Source organism: Etheostoma spectabile, chromosome 2, assembly GCF_008692095.1.
Source record: "Etheostoma spectabile isolate EspeVRDwgs_2016 chromosome 2, UIUC_Espe_1.0, whole genome shotgun sequence".
Classification (NCBI taxonomy): Eukaryota; Metazoa; Chordata; class Actinopteri; order Perciformes; family Percidae; genus Etheostoma; species Etheostoma spectabile.
In genome coordinates, this window is record NC_045734.1 from 8,927,422 (window position 1) to 8,939,988 (window position 12,567).

Sequence of the window (12,567 nt, forward strand, 5' to 3'; positions counted from 1 at the left end):
TTGCAGAACCATTATACAGCTTGTCAATACACTGTGGAGTCAGTACATTACACACTATGGTTGCATGCCAGTTTGTAAGAAAGTAGGAATCATCTTACTATGAAATTACCAACTTCTTCTCTGGAGACTATGTTAAACTTCATAACTGCACTCTGGCTCTCCCTCATACAGATTTGATAGAGTGAGACTCAGCCAAAGGCACAAGACTGACACAACCACCTCCGGTTGGCCAAAACTACGTTTCTGTTAACCCATTCCTTGACCGGGTTACATGTGCATAGCATCTGCGACAGATACACCTTTTAACCTGTAATTGTTTATCCTCTGACACTAATGACAAGTTTGCAAACTCTCACTTGAAGCACCAACATTGATTAAAAAAAGAAAAGAAAAATCCTACGTTAGCCGTTAGCGTGTGGTAGCACCAGTTAGGATAATTTCACCAGCTATGTGTAAAAAAATGTTTGCGGGTAACTAACTTGAGTACTCTTACCTGTTTAGGGGGAAATTAGTCAACTTGGTGTCCTTTTAGGCTCTAATCTGTCTCCCTCTTATAAATGCATCTCTAATATTTACACATGTTTTACCTCGTTTCTGGTTATGCAAGATGGCGAGTTGATTTTTTTAGGGAGGGGGGAATGAATCTATCTCAGTAAATCTTGTTTGTTTGTTTGCAGCTTCCATGGCTGTACTACGGCTGTAGCGCGCCAGGTTTGCGTTTTTACAGGGATATCTGGCAACCCGGCCCGGCTGTCTAAATAGGCAGTTGATACCAACACACAGGCCAAAACACAAACAGAAATTCTGTGAAAGAACGGAACTTTCAAAATGAGAAAATACTGCCTTTAGCATTGTTGTATTTCAACTTAGCATGTTTCCTTAATATCTGTTGAGACATTGTGGTCACTTTTGATTGAATACACTAAATATATTACATATTGCACCTTAAAAATTGAAAAAAAAAAAGTTTAAATATTGTTGTAAAGAACACACATTTTGTGAACAGGAATGCAATTTTTTTTTGCTACAGAGGATCATAAATTAGATACTGTGGGGACATGGGTACAAAAATAAGATCCAGTCATGGGGAAAAAGACAGCATACAAACCCCTTTTTTTTTGGACATCCGTTGCCGATTTGTTTGGAATGGTAGAGAATCCTTCACCTACAACACAGCAGCAGGTTTGGGTCTTCTTTTCAGATTTATATGGCTTTATTATTGTAAGCAATGAAACACAGAAAAACATGCCTTTATAGATACACTTTACACATGCAAGTCTATAAACCGTAACATGTATGTGTAGGAGCAGTAGGTGTTAAATGGAAATTATGACCTCGGTTTTCCAAGGGGATTTGGTGATGGCAAATTTGTTCAGAGCTGCCTGGCATTTCTTCTGAATTTACAGTAACCACAGTTTGTATGCTTTTGGCCTGGGATCCCAGTGAAATGGGCATGCCTCACACTGTAACATGGCTGTTATGACAGGATTTCTCATATAAAGCTTCTGTGGACAGACAGACCCTGGGGGCAGAGTACATAAAGAGGAGTCAGTGCCACATTGAGAGGCTGTCAATGTTCTCCATAACATATGGTGTCAGAATTCTGGATGTAATGTGGCAGTCAGGTCTTGGTAGTAGGGTTGTATGATATTGACAAAATGTGATATTGCCATGTTGAATATGAATACCGCAATATCAATATTGATGTAGGTATTTTTAAGTTAAGGGAAAATGCATCAAAATAGATTCACAACAATATAATGCACAGTGAGACTTATGTACAGCTCCACAGTAAGGCTGGACCATAGGTGGATGAAAATTATGCTATCTTTCTGACTCCAAACTCTGCCTGCACCGCCTTTCTGCATTATTTATAAAGTTTGTAAAGTTGCGCGATAGCTACAGTACCTGTGAGAAACAGATGCGGAATAGGATTTGGCATTGTTTGTCTAGCTCATTCAGAAGCTTCCTTAAGTCTTTTTTATCCACTGTGTGGGTGGGCATCATATCTTTGGCCAAATTATACAATATAGCAATGGTGATTTCTAAATGTTTCTTTGAGTTCTTGTCATTGTTTGTGCCACTTGCAAAAGTACTCTCTAGCAAGGCTTGGCTTATTTGGGATTATAACACGCACTAATCGTAAAGTGGCTTGTTGTGGTTTTTAAGATGCAAAAATAATTTGTTGTAGCGCGTTGTGCGTGGTTTACCACCATTCAACACGTTTTGCATAGTGTATTAGCCGGTGAAACACCTGTTGGCTTAAAGCCAAAGTATTTCCAAGCTACCGAGGAGGATTACTTTTGGCCACTAAAGTTTCCTCCTCCTTTATCTTCTCCCTGAATAACACTCATTTTCTTACTTTTGTGTTCTTGATTTTGCTCCACTGACTCCATTTGCTCTCTTCAAGTCTCTTCCATTTTTTTCTCTTTTCTGATTCGTTCCATTTTTCTATTCTATCTATTTCTTCACTTACATCGTCACTCTGTTGAAATATGCACACATGTCACGTGGTACTCTCCATAGGGTTTGTCACGTAGTGGACCCGTGCGCTGATATGCAGTAACTTGTGCAAGTGGCACGGTAACTGGCTGATGAAACATGATCATTATAGTGTTTCAAGCGGACTCTAAATCAAACAACTAAGACACACAGCCAACGGACGGGATTCACTGCTCTACAAAATATTGCATACTTATTGCAAAACTTTCAATGTAATATTGCGCAAAGTGATATCACGATAACATTGAGTCAATATATCATCAGAAGGTATACACTGACTTACCAACCACTTTTATTAGGTAGACTTGTTCAACTGCTCATTAACACATATATTTCAACTAATATTAGCCGATTACGTGGCATTTAGGCATGTAGACATGGTCGAGACAATCTGCAGAAGTTCAAACCAAGCAACAGAAGATGAAACAAAAAGAAGAAATTTGATTTAAGTGACTTTGAACGTGGCATGGTTGCAGTGTACCTATCTCTTAACAGCTGCTTCCAGCTGGATAACCTGCCATGTCACAATGCTCAAATCACCTAAAGTTGGTTTCTTAAAAATGACGATGATTTCACTGTTCTCAAATATCCTCCACCGTTACCGGATCTCCAATAGAGCACCTTTGGGATATGGTGAAACGGGAAATTGGGTGTGCAGCTGACAGATCTGCAGCAACTGTGTGATGCTATCACGTCAATATGAACCAAAATCTCTTGAGGGATGTTTGTGCCACTGTGGCAGGTGGATTTAAAGATCCACCTTGAAAATTGCCGTGTCTCTATGAGAACTATATCCTGACCTATTCATGGTAGCCTACTTGTTGACATTGCACCGTCATCATGTGCGGTAGCCTTGATTATCCAGCATAAAGGCATAATTTCCTATCCTAGGCAGGGACACATATTCATACAGTTTGATAAAATACGGTTTGTTTCAGCGACTATATAGTGAAAAAACATTACAGCGTACCTTGATGTTAAAATGTGTACTTGTTGGCAGGTCTGAAATGTTTTGCATGCTCTTTTGCTGTACAGCACGTTTAGTTGGTGAGATGTTCGAGTCACGCACTTCTCGTCTTCATATCAGAAGCAAGAAAATTAATTTGACCCGTTTTCACTCCCGCTTGGTCAGTGGCTGCACGTGGGACAGACGCGAGTAATGAAAATGCTAGCTGTCAATCAATGTCTTCCAGTGATGCGGGCCCCTGTCCGGGCCCAAAAGCAACTGTGTACCCTGCTTACCGATAGTAACACGTCTGAATCACTCAATTCTCATTGGCTACCTGCCAATGTGGCAGGTAAATTGACAGTGTTACCCACCAGTTGCAAAATTCACCGGCATTTGGCGGGTGGTTGGTTGTTAATATCAGGCCTTGACGGTGTAGCTAATAAAGTGGCTTGATATGAGATGCACCGACATCTTTCCAGCATGTATTTGTATTACTCAGAAAAACCAATTACGCTCTATTTCCTCTTATAAAGCTACTCATTAGCGCTGACGGGTTTCGCAACATGAAGCAGAACAGTGAATAGATAGAAAATGTAGAGCTACAAGCTGCTTTGCTGCAGCACAAAGCCTGTGTTTCAATAGGGAATCCTTTGTTCACTGTGTAAATCCCCATGGCCTCCCGTTTAAGAGCTCAGTATGTCACTTGAGACTAAACTCCTGCTCAGAAAAAAAGTAATTAAAATATTTATTTTTAAATCCACTCAGGTTGGAGTGGTCTCCTTTAGGAAATAAATAGAAAAGCCAGACAAAAATCCTATTTCTTTTATTTTTCCTTTTCATAACAAAACCATCACCCTCATACACCTTTCAAATAAGACACTCAATGTTTCTCCTCCCTTCTCCACCTGTCTCACATTCTTAAATATGGATGCCATAAGCTCAACATGTCATGTATTTACCCTAATTTTCAAAGTTTTATACATCAACAATGAGATGTATACACAAGGTAGCAAGGGGGAAGAGCAGCAGCGAGAGAGAAGGAGAAAAAACCACTGAATCGACAGTATTTCTTTCGAATGGAAAATGTGGAAGATATTCTGAGCCCCAGGAGTATTTGGTTGGGCAAATGTTGTATTTGACTAGGGCGTCTTAGCGGTAAAGCCTGATGTTATGATTTATTAAAAGTGCAGCTTGAAGGGAATTACTGTACAACGTGGTGCATATGGGTGTGTATGGTGCCTGCAACTGTATGTTGATAAATACATTTGTGCTCATGTGACTGCTAGCATGCTAAAAGAGGGCAAGGACAGTTCATCTTGATGATGAGCAGTAGATTCCATGATGCATAACAATTTTTCTTTGTTTGTTTTTGTTGTTCTGTCTTCCGGGGAAATACTAGAAATACCAGATGATACGTCAGAGAGTGATGAAAGAAGTAGGCGAGACACTGTATTGTTTATTGTTTTATATTACTCACTCGTAATGAGCATGATTATTGATTGCAGTTTGCAGCGCAGACTGTCGCCTAAGCTATCCCAGTAAAAAGCAAACATATGGATCAACCAAATGACCCAAGGGGCGCTGTTTGACCACAGATTACAATGCTGGTCTACCCCACGATTGAATTTGCCATATAACATTAGCTACAGTAGTAGTCAACACATCTAATGGTCTAACTAGGAATATGTTAAAAGATTTCACTTTTTTATATTCAGTGCTTATGAATTTAGTGTAATATATATTTAAGTATTTGAAGAGGGATATGGTATGTTTTGTGTTGACCAGCGAAAGAGGGATCCTAATAAAGTCAAAAATCTCTAATCAAAATGGTAAGTAAACAAGTTAAAGTTGTTTGATTTAGGTTGTTTCTAGCAGCAGCTTTGGTGGTAAAATGTAATTGCACGAAGTTGTCAACTATGTGACGTCGGTAGATTGGCAGCTTTAACCTGCATGATGCCTTCACATGCTCCAGTGGACACTGACAGATTAGTCTAAAATGAGCTAATGAGCAAAAAGCTAATACATCCATAAAGATACGGGACGCCGTGTTAACATGGTCAACAGTGCTAACGCAGCTAGCGGGATTACTTACCAAGGCCGATTGGAGAGGCACAATGTTTTCCACAAGTAAGCCATCTTGTCTGCATTAGCACTGATTAGCCACATAGCGTTAGCATTCTAACCAATGTGACACAAACACCGTTCTAGCCACTGAGGCAGAATGTGATATAACCATAGCTCATGAAGTGGAGGCCAAGGTAGACCGAAACCACGCACCGCTTTCTCCCCAATAGCTCCACCCAGGGAGAAAAAGGCTGAATGTCCACTCCGACCTGAGTGCGCGCCCCCATGGAAATTGGAACCCAGCTGCTCTCAGGCTTTACGGCTGGCCTCAAGCCTGGCTATAATTTCCTGAATGTTCGTCCCGAAAAGTGACTCAGAGTAAGGGTGGTTCAATACAGGGAGTTCAGACCGAGCGTCAGGTGTCTGCGTTGACTGGCTGCAGTCGATGGCAGAGAAGTGATCTTAGCCAGCATTTACTTGGTCGTCTTGTGGGTGTTCATACATTTTGAATCCCATCAGAATCAGCCAGCAAACACGTCAGTATCTGTGGCTGTGAGAACACAATTTAAATATCTTCCTTTCTAGCTCTCATTCTAGTCTCATTCTATCCTTTGTCCACTTACTGTCTACTCTTCCAGTCTTTCTTACCAATGCTGACATTGGTCAGCCCAAAAATGTGACATGGGCGCACGCTCACAAAGGGCAACCACCTCTGGAAATCTTTCACCTTATTGAATATACATCAATAGTCAGCCATACCTGTGAAGAAGCTCGAACCTGAGCCAAAGTTATAATAATGGGTTCTTTTAAACCTCCTTTTGAACTTGAAATTATGTTTTAAGGTATAATAAGTGATTCACAAGTACAATATTAGCAAGCAGGCCCGAACCGAATTTGCTGATTACATTATTTTATCTTCAGTTTTTAGTGGTAATCCAGAATAATAATCTGCGGAATTTAGAAGGCTGCTTTTCTGCTTGTGGTGGAGAAGTGTTCATTTTGATTTTTGTATTTGAATTCTGTGGAAAATTCTGCTTCCCCAGATTACACGTGGCCCTGTTATTGACAGGGACGGGTAAGAGGTGAAAGCCGTTGGTAAAAACAGCTTCTTTCTCTTGACTTTTATGTTCCTGTACCTCTATCTGACTTCACCTCTTTGTGCAACACACCACAGTTGTGTTAAGGCAAGTCTGGACGGTGTGTGTTGATGGCCAAGACCTGCATGGCTTATGATAGAGATGGAGGAAGTAGACATGTGGGAGACACAGACAAGCCCTACAAGATTTAGAGCATTTTGTAGAAATATTTAGCTCCCTTTTTCAAGAAAGCAGTACTAGCTAGCTTCAGTCATTAGTTGTATTTCCTCTTTGTTGTAGCCAATGTGGTCAAATTCTAAGGAGCCAGACTTTGTCTGAAAAGAGAAAATTGAGACAGGCCAATCAGGTTTGTCGGGTTGCACCTGTTGAGATGACAGTACCGGTGGTGATTAACTTCATTGCTTCAGTAAATTATATACAGCATTGGTTTTCCCTTTATATGTTTGGTGGGAAACATTTTACCAGCATAACAGAAACAACAAAGTAAAACAGCTTCACAAACACGACACAAGTTTCTTCATTGTTGCTGTGAGTGCAGGTTGGATGTGCAGAAAGTTACAAATTGCACCTTTTTAAGATTTTGATTTTGATTCAGTCTCCCTATTTGGACCTTAATACTAACTTCTTTTTCAAATAGAAACATACAATACTGTCCTGCTTACAGTAAGACATTTTGGAAAACTATTAATATCTGTTATAATATCTGGTGTGCACTGTGAGGACCGACATAGACTGAAAATGTAAGGATTCAAAAAGGTTGGATTAGTCTGTGGTTGTCCTCAGAGTGAGAGTAGTCAGCACATACATATGTGTTCCTTTAGTAGTTAATTGTGTAGATTGAGGTTTTTCTTTTTAAAGTAGTTTTTTTTGCGAGAATCTAATTGCGCTATGTCCCTCAGCAGGTGTTGCATTGTTCATCCAGTCGCCATCTGGGCTTGTAATCCAGGGGAGGTGAACACACTGAATTTGAAAAAGGTCATTTCACAGATACATTTAGTTTGGCCTGACACGGTGCGTGCATGTGTGTGTTTTTGCCCTCTAACCTTTTTATTTTACGTTTGGTACCGCTTGTGTGGGACCTTTTGTACTTTGAAGTCAGAATCTTAAAGTTGACCTTTTAGGAAAATCCTATCGAGCTCTACAATGAGCAGGCCTTATGCTGCTGGACAAACTGTAGTCATAATGGGTGTTAACCTCTTGTTCAGCAGCACTCATCATTACAAAAGAATTTTTGTAGTGTTTATTTAAACCAAATTGTAAAAATGTAACTGTAAAACAATAAACAATCATGGAATTAAGCTTTAACCTGGCTGGCAAATCTTTTTTCTCCCATGTAGGTTTATTAATATTTCAAAAATATACACATATGTATGTGTGTATGTATATTATATAATATATATATATATGTATATATGGTGGTTGTGTGTGTGTGTGTGTGTGTGTGTTTATATAGTTTTTGAAATATAAATAAAACCTACATGGGAGAAAAAGATTTGCCAGCCCTAGGTTAAAGCTTAATTTCCATATTTTATTGTTTTACAGTTACATTTTTACAATTACACACATATACACACATATATATATATATATATTATATATATAATATATACTATAATATACAAACACACACCACATAAAAGAATACACTATTTAATTTTCCTTCTAGCATGTTTTCTGGTAATTCGTTAAAAATAGTCTATATGAAATAACCACATGGTAAAGCCTATTATTTATTCTTTTCATATATATACTCCTGTGTGAATTATATGCTGGACAAATGAAAAGTACTGGAGTAGTTTCTCATTTTATGAAGAACTTCTGTTGCGAAATAAAGATAACATGCAAAGATCAGAATGTAAAACATCGTCCACATGACATAAATATTGCCATAACGCTGGTTTTCAACATCACAATAGAAACAATATAGAAAAATGAGAAAAGATTCTCCACCTGCTACTAGGACTTATGTTCAGATATGCCGTATAAACAATAACATTAGCAAAACAACTATGCAGTGAGCTTTTAAGAATCCATATTGCATTAGTTAATAATTTGTGTTCCATCTGCACATTTTCGTTGATCACCTGATTGGCTTCTGAAATATATGCTGTCAGCAGCAGTTTGAACTAAGTGGCTGTGCGCAGGCAAGACTTCTAGCTGATATAAACCACTGCTCTTCTGCTGTTGAACCTGTCAAATGCTATAGAAAGGCTGACTGGAGAGCAGTTCTCAGCAGTTCTTGAGCTAACATGCAGAATGTGCTGCCATGGTGCTAACCACCTGGATCTGTGCCAACCAGAAACTTGGCTTTAACTCTCATGCATAGCCCACTTCTTGAGGTTGTGGTTTGACTTTAGGGAACCACTAGACTATAAACTATACAATAAACACTCCTGGACCCACTTGGCAGCCCCATAGCAAACTTTATCCCCTTAGTATGTATGTTCATGTATTATGGTTTGTGCGTGCATGCAGTCTTTCCTCTTTGCACACGCTGGACTCCATGCCTACTCCTCCTCCATGGTTGTTCCAGCAGAATTGTAAATGACTGGTGGGTGTTGAGGATGATCGCATGTGACAGCTAATGCGTAGGGTTGTTGGCAACATGTGTCAGCGCCAGTGTACATTAACCTACATTCAGAGTGAGGCCTTTTTGAATCACACAGGAAAGGAAAAGGTCGCCTTTTGAATAAGATATTTTTTGGCATGTTTAATTTCTCGGGACTACTGTGCTTAGTGCTTTTAATTTCTAAGGTTTTTTTTAGGGTTTAAATACCATTGTTTAGATTATAGAAGACTGTGATCTTATTGACTAGTTACTTCTTGTACTTAACAAGGTGAGGGTATACTGTGCTAACTGCTGCTAGAAAGTGGATAACTGAGGTAAGGAATATGTGGCATGGAGGTGGCTCAGGTCTGTGCTGATCCCTTAAAGATAATCTCCCTCTCTAGGGATTTGTTTTTCTCATTTGTCCCAGGCCCTCTAAGCTGAGGTCACCTGCTATACAGACAACATGACCCAAACCTGGCCAGAAAAACATTTGTAAGGAACCAGATATTGCATGGAGTCAGTGAGAGAAAGCAAAGTAAGCAGTAAATAGAGTTGAAACACCAGGGGAGGCCAAGTCTAGAGTTCATCCATGCCACTGAAATCAAAGGATTTGGGTCAATAACAAAACCAGTTTTAGCAGCATAGCTTTGAAGTGGTCCATTCGTGTTTATGTTCGTGACAGCAAGAAAGATTGAAGTAAATGTTGAGCCATGTTTCACAAAGGTGGTTAAAACATGCTCCTTTTTGTGTATTTAGCTAGATTTAAACCAACGACTGTGCTTATTTTTGCTGTTATCATGTAGGTTTATGTTCAGGAGAGAAATTTGATTTAAGTCACTGAGCTGGTATTTAATGTTTCTTCATGTGTTGAACACTGTTTTTCACCAGCCTCGTGTTTGCAGTATTTCTCGATTTCCCATGCCTGGAAATCAACCTCATGCCAAACAATGTATTTTCTAACATGTCAGCTGAATTATGTTCCCAGCAAAGGATCTTAGAAACTCGGTGCTAAAAACAGAAACTTTGGGGATCAGTTACTGATCAGTGTGAGGAGCACATGAGAACCCAAGTGCCTTGAGGCAGTAAAGACACTTTTGTTGCAGTCAAGCAAAACAGTGCTGCAGGACTTGACGAGGAGATCTGTCGAGGCTGCTACAGAGCTGCATAGCAGGGTTGTTCTCATTGGAATGATATAAGCATAGTAGCCGGAGTTGTGTTGTTTTATATTGTAATGTGCAATTTTTTGCAGGCTTGTTGTTTTGCATTACACTTCATTTTACAGGTGTTTGATGTTTTGTCAATCTCTAGTTTATAAGCTTATAAACTATAGGAACGGTTTTATTTTCTTGTGACATTATGCAAAAAGCACAATTTCAGTTAATGTTTGCAGTTTAAAAAGTATGGAAAAAGATGCATACCAGCATTCATTAACAGCATGTTAGCGCTCACACAGAGTGTAAGCACATTGTGCTACACGGAAGCTATGAACAAAGCTCTGGGCACGCAGTAGCATCCCATGCCTAATTTCATACTGCATGGATGTGATTGGCTTCTCGCTGCCCTTGACAGGCATACATTATGGGAGTTTTCAGCCACTACATATAATCCTCCCTACTAGACAATGCCACCCTGCCACATCTCCTTGAGATTCATGCATGCATGCTTTGCAACTTAGCCAAAATATCCCAGGTGATTAATTTGAAGTGAGGTGAAGTGAAAATGGTCAAACTGCGCTGGTTAGTTAAAACCAGCCTAGTAAAGGTATCCACCGTCTCTGTAATACCCGTCCCCCAGACCATTTAGCTGTGGCTGCATATGAGGAAAGCTGAAAGTTAAGCAAAAAGTGCTTGTGGAGTTGGTCTATGGAATTTAAAGTCAAAGATAGCTACAGCTTCAGACATGTTGAGTAAAAACTAGATACTGTGTGTTGATCAGGATGATACTGATGTGTGTTTCTGCCCACATACTGAGCCTCTATCAACTCCCTAAATAGCAGAGAGTGTGCGTGCATTTCTGTGACTTGTCTCATTTCTTTGTTTATACTAAAAACAGTGGATTTATAGGTGACAGATAGCATAATCGTGATATGCTGGTATGGGGAAGGTCACTTAAAGTTTGTAGGCATAAGCCTGGGAAGGGAGACAACACAACAGCTTGGAATTTAAAACAAGCAATGCAATCCCAGCCGGCATACCAGATTCCATCAGAAAACACATTTGTCATTTCTGCCCTGAAGTGTGAACTACATTTTGTTTGATGGTAAAAATCATCCCATTTGCCCTGTATTTTAAGTCTTTATCCATTGTGTTTTGAAAAAAAATTCAAGGAAAATAATAACTTTTAGTTGAAAAAATTACTTTGAAAGCCTCACACATAACATTTTAAGGTTCTGATTTTTTTTACTTAACCATAAGAGGCAGCCAGTCACTGTAGATTATACTGTAACCCAGAAGTGGAAAGCAACAAAATACATTTACTCACGTTACTGTATTGAGTACTTGATTAAGTTTTGGTTGTATTTCGCTACGTTATAAATCACATTAGTTACGGAGTAATAAAAAAAAAAAATCACGCCCAGAACCGCTACAGCAGCCATTGTCAAATGCATTCTGGTATTTAGCATTTCAAGCATTGTTTCATTGCAAATGAGGCACAGGACGAATGCATAGCCTGCCCATCAGTCCATTGATCATTGAAGCTGAGCTTTTCCACGTCAACTTTTCGCTTCAGCCTCTTTGACAGTGACAGCAGTTTCTTTCTGCAAGCATTTTCCACCAATCAGGACGCTGCATACTACAACCAGGTTTCAGTAATCACAGACATTAACCATCACTCCTCAGTGAACTGCCTCCTAGTCTGAAATCTTTTTTCTAGTTAAAGAGCCGGTTATTATGGAGTTTCCATATTTTTTAGGAGTTTGCTTACACTAACACATGTAAAAATAAATGGCATTAATTCAGTAAGAAAGTGGACATTTCAAACAAGAATAGGCACATTAGGCATGAATTCATTTTGTTTTCTTTATTTGAAAGTACAACTCCCGGAGTGTCTGTTTAGAAAAATTCTGGCTCTTGGAAAAATGGAGTTGATGACCCCTGCACTACAGTGACCAATGATCAGCATCTAGGCTGCCTACAAGGGCGTAAAACAACATGTTTTTGTTCCTGTTTTTACATTTGTATAGATATTTCTTTAATTAAAAACAACACAGTTTTGGATTTATGACCCCTTGCTCTATTTTCAATACATAGGAGGGATCCCACCACCCTGTTTTTTTAATGTAACTAAGTAACTTTTATTAAAATACATTTTAAATTAACTACTTATTACTTTTACTTAAAGTCATTTTTCCATAGGTATTTTTACTTGTACTTGTAATATTTCATCAAAGTATTGGTACTTTT

The 12,567-nt window shown here is 39.1% G+C and overlaps 1 protein-coding gene and 3 long non-coding RNA genes across 4 annotated transcripts in view; 2 read left to right on the forward strand and 2 right to left on the reverse strand.

The window, feature by feature from the left end:
* The window catches only part of nr3c2 (nuclear receptor subfamily 3, group C, member 2), a 72,382-nt gene that overhangs the window by 24,758 nt on the left and 35,057 nt on the right, over window positions 1-12,567 (forward strand). The window lies entirely within an intron of this gene.
* Window positions 1-12,567, reverse strand: part of LOC116705724 (uncharacterized) — a 41,643-nt gene that overhangs the window by 10,719 nt on the left and 18,357 nt on the right. The window lies entirely within an intron of this gene.
* LOC116705733 (uncharacterized) overlaps window positions 2,450-12,567 on the reverse strand; it is a 26,986-nt gene continuing 16,868 nt past the window's right edge. The window contains exons 2-3 of the long non-coding RNA XR_004336013.1: window positions 11,628-11,639; window positions 2,450-2,672 (exon numbers count right to left, since the gene is read on the reverse strand). This is a non-coding gene — a long non-coding RNA (uncharacterized LOC116705733). The remainder of the gene's footprint in view (window positions 2,673-11,627; window positions 11,640-12,567) is intronic.
* LOC116705727 (uncharacterized) overlaps window positions 4,446-12,567 on the forward strand; it is a 10,625-nt gene continuing 2,503 nt past the window's right edge. Inside the window, exons 1-2 of the long non-coding RNA XR_004336011.1 lie at window positions 4,446-4,457; window positions 9,406-9,411. This is a non-coding gene — a long non-coding RNA (uncharacterized LOC116705727). The remainder of the gene's footprint in view (window positions 4,458-9,405; window positions 9,412-12,567) is intronic.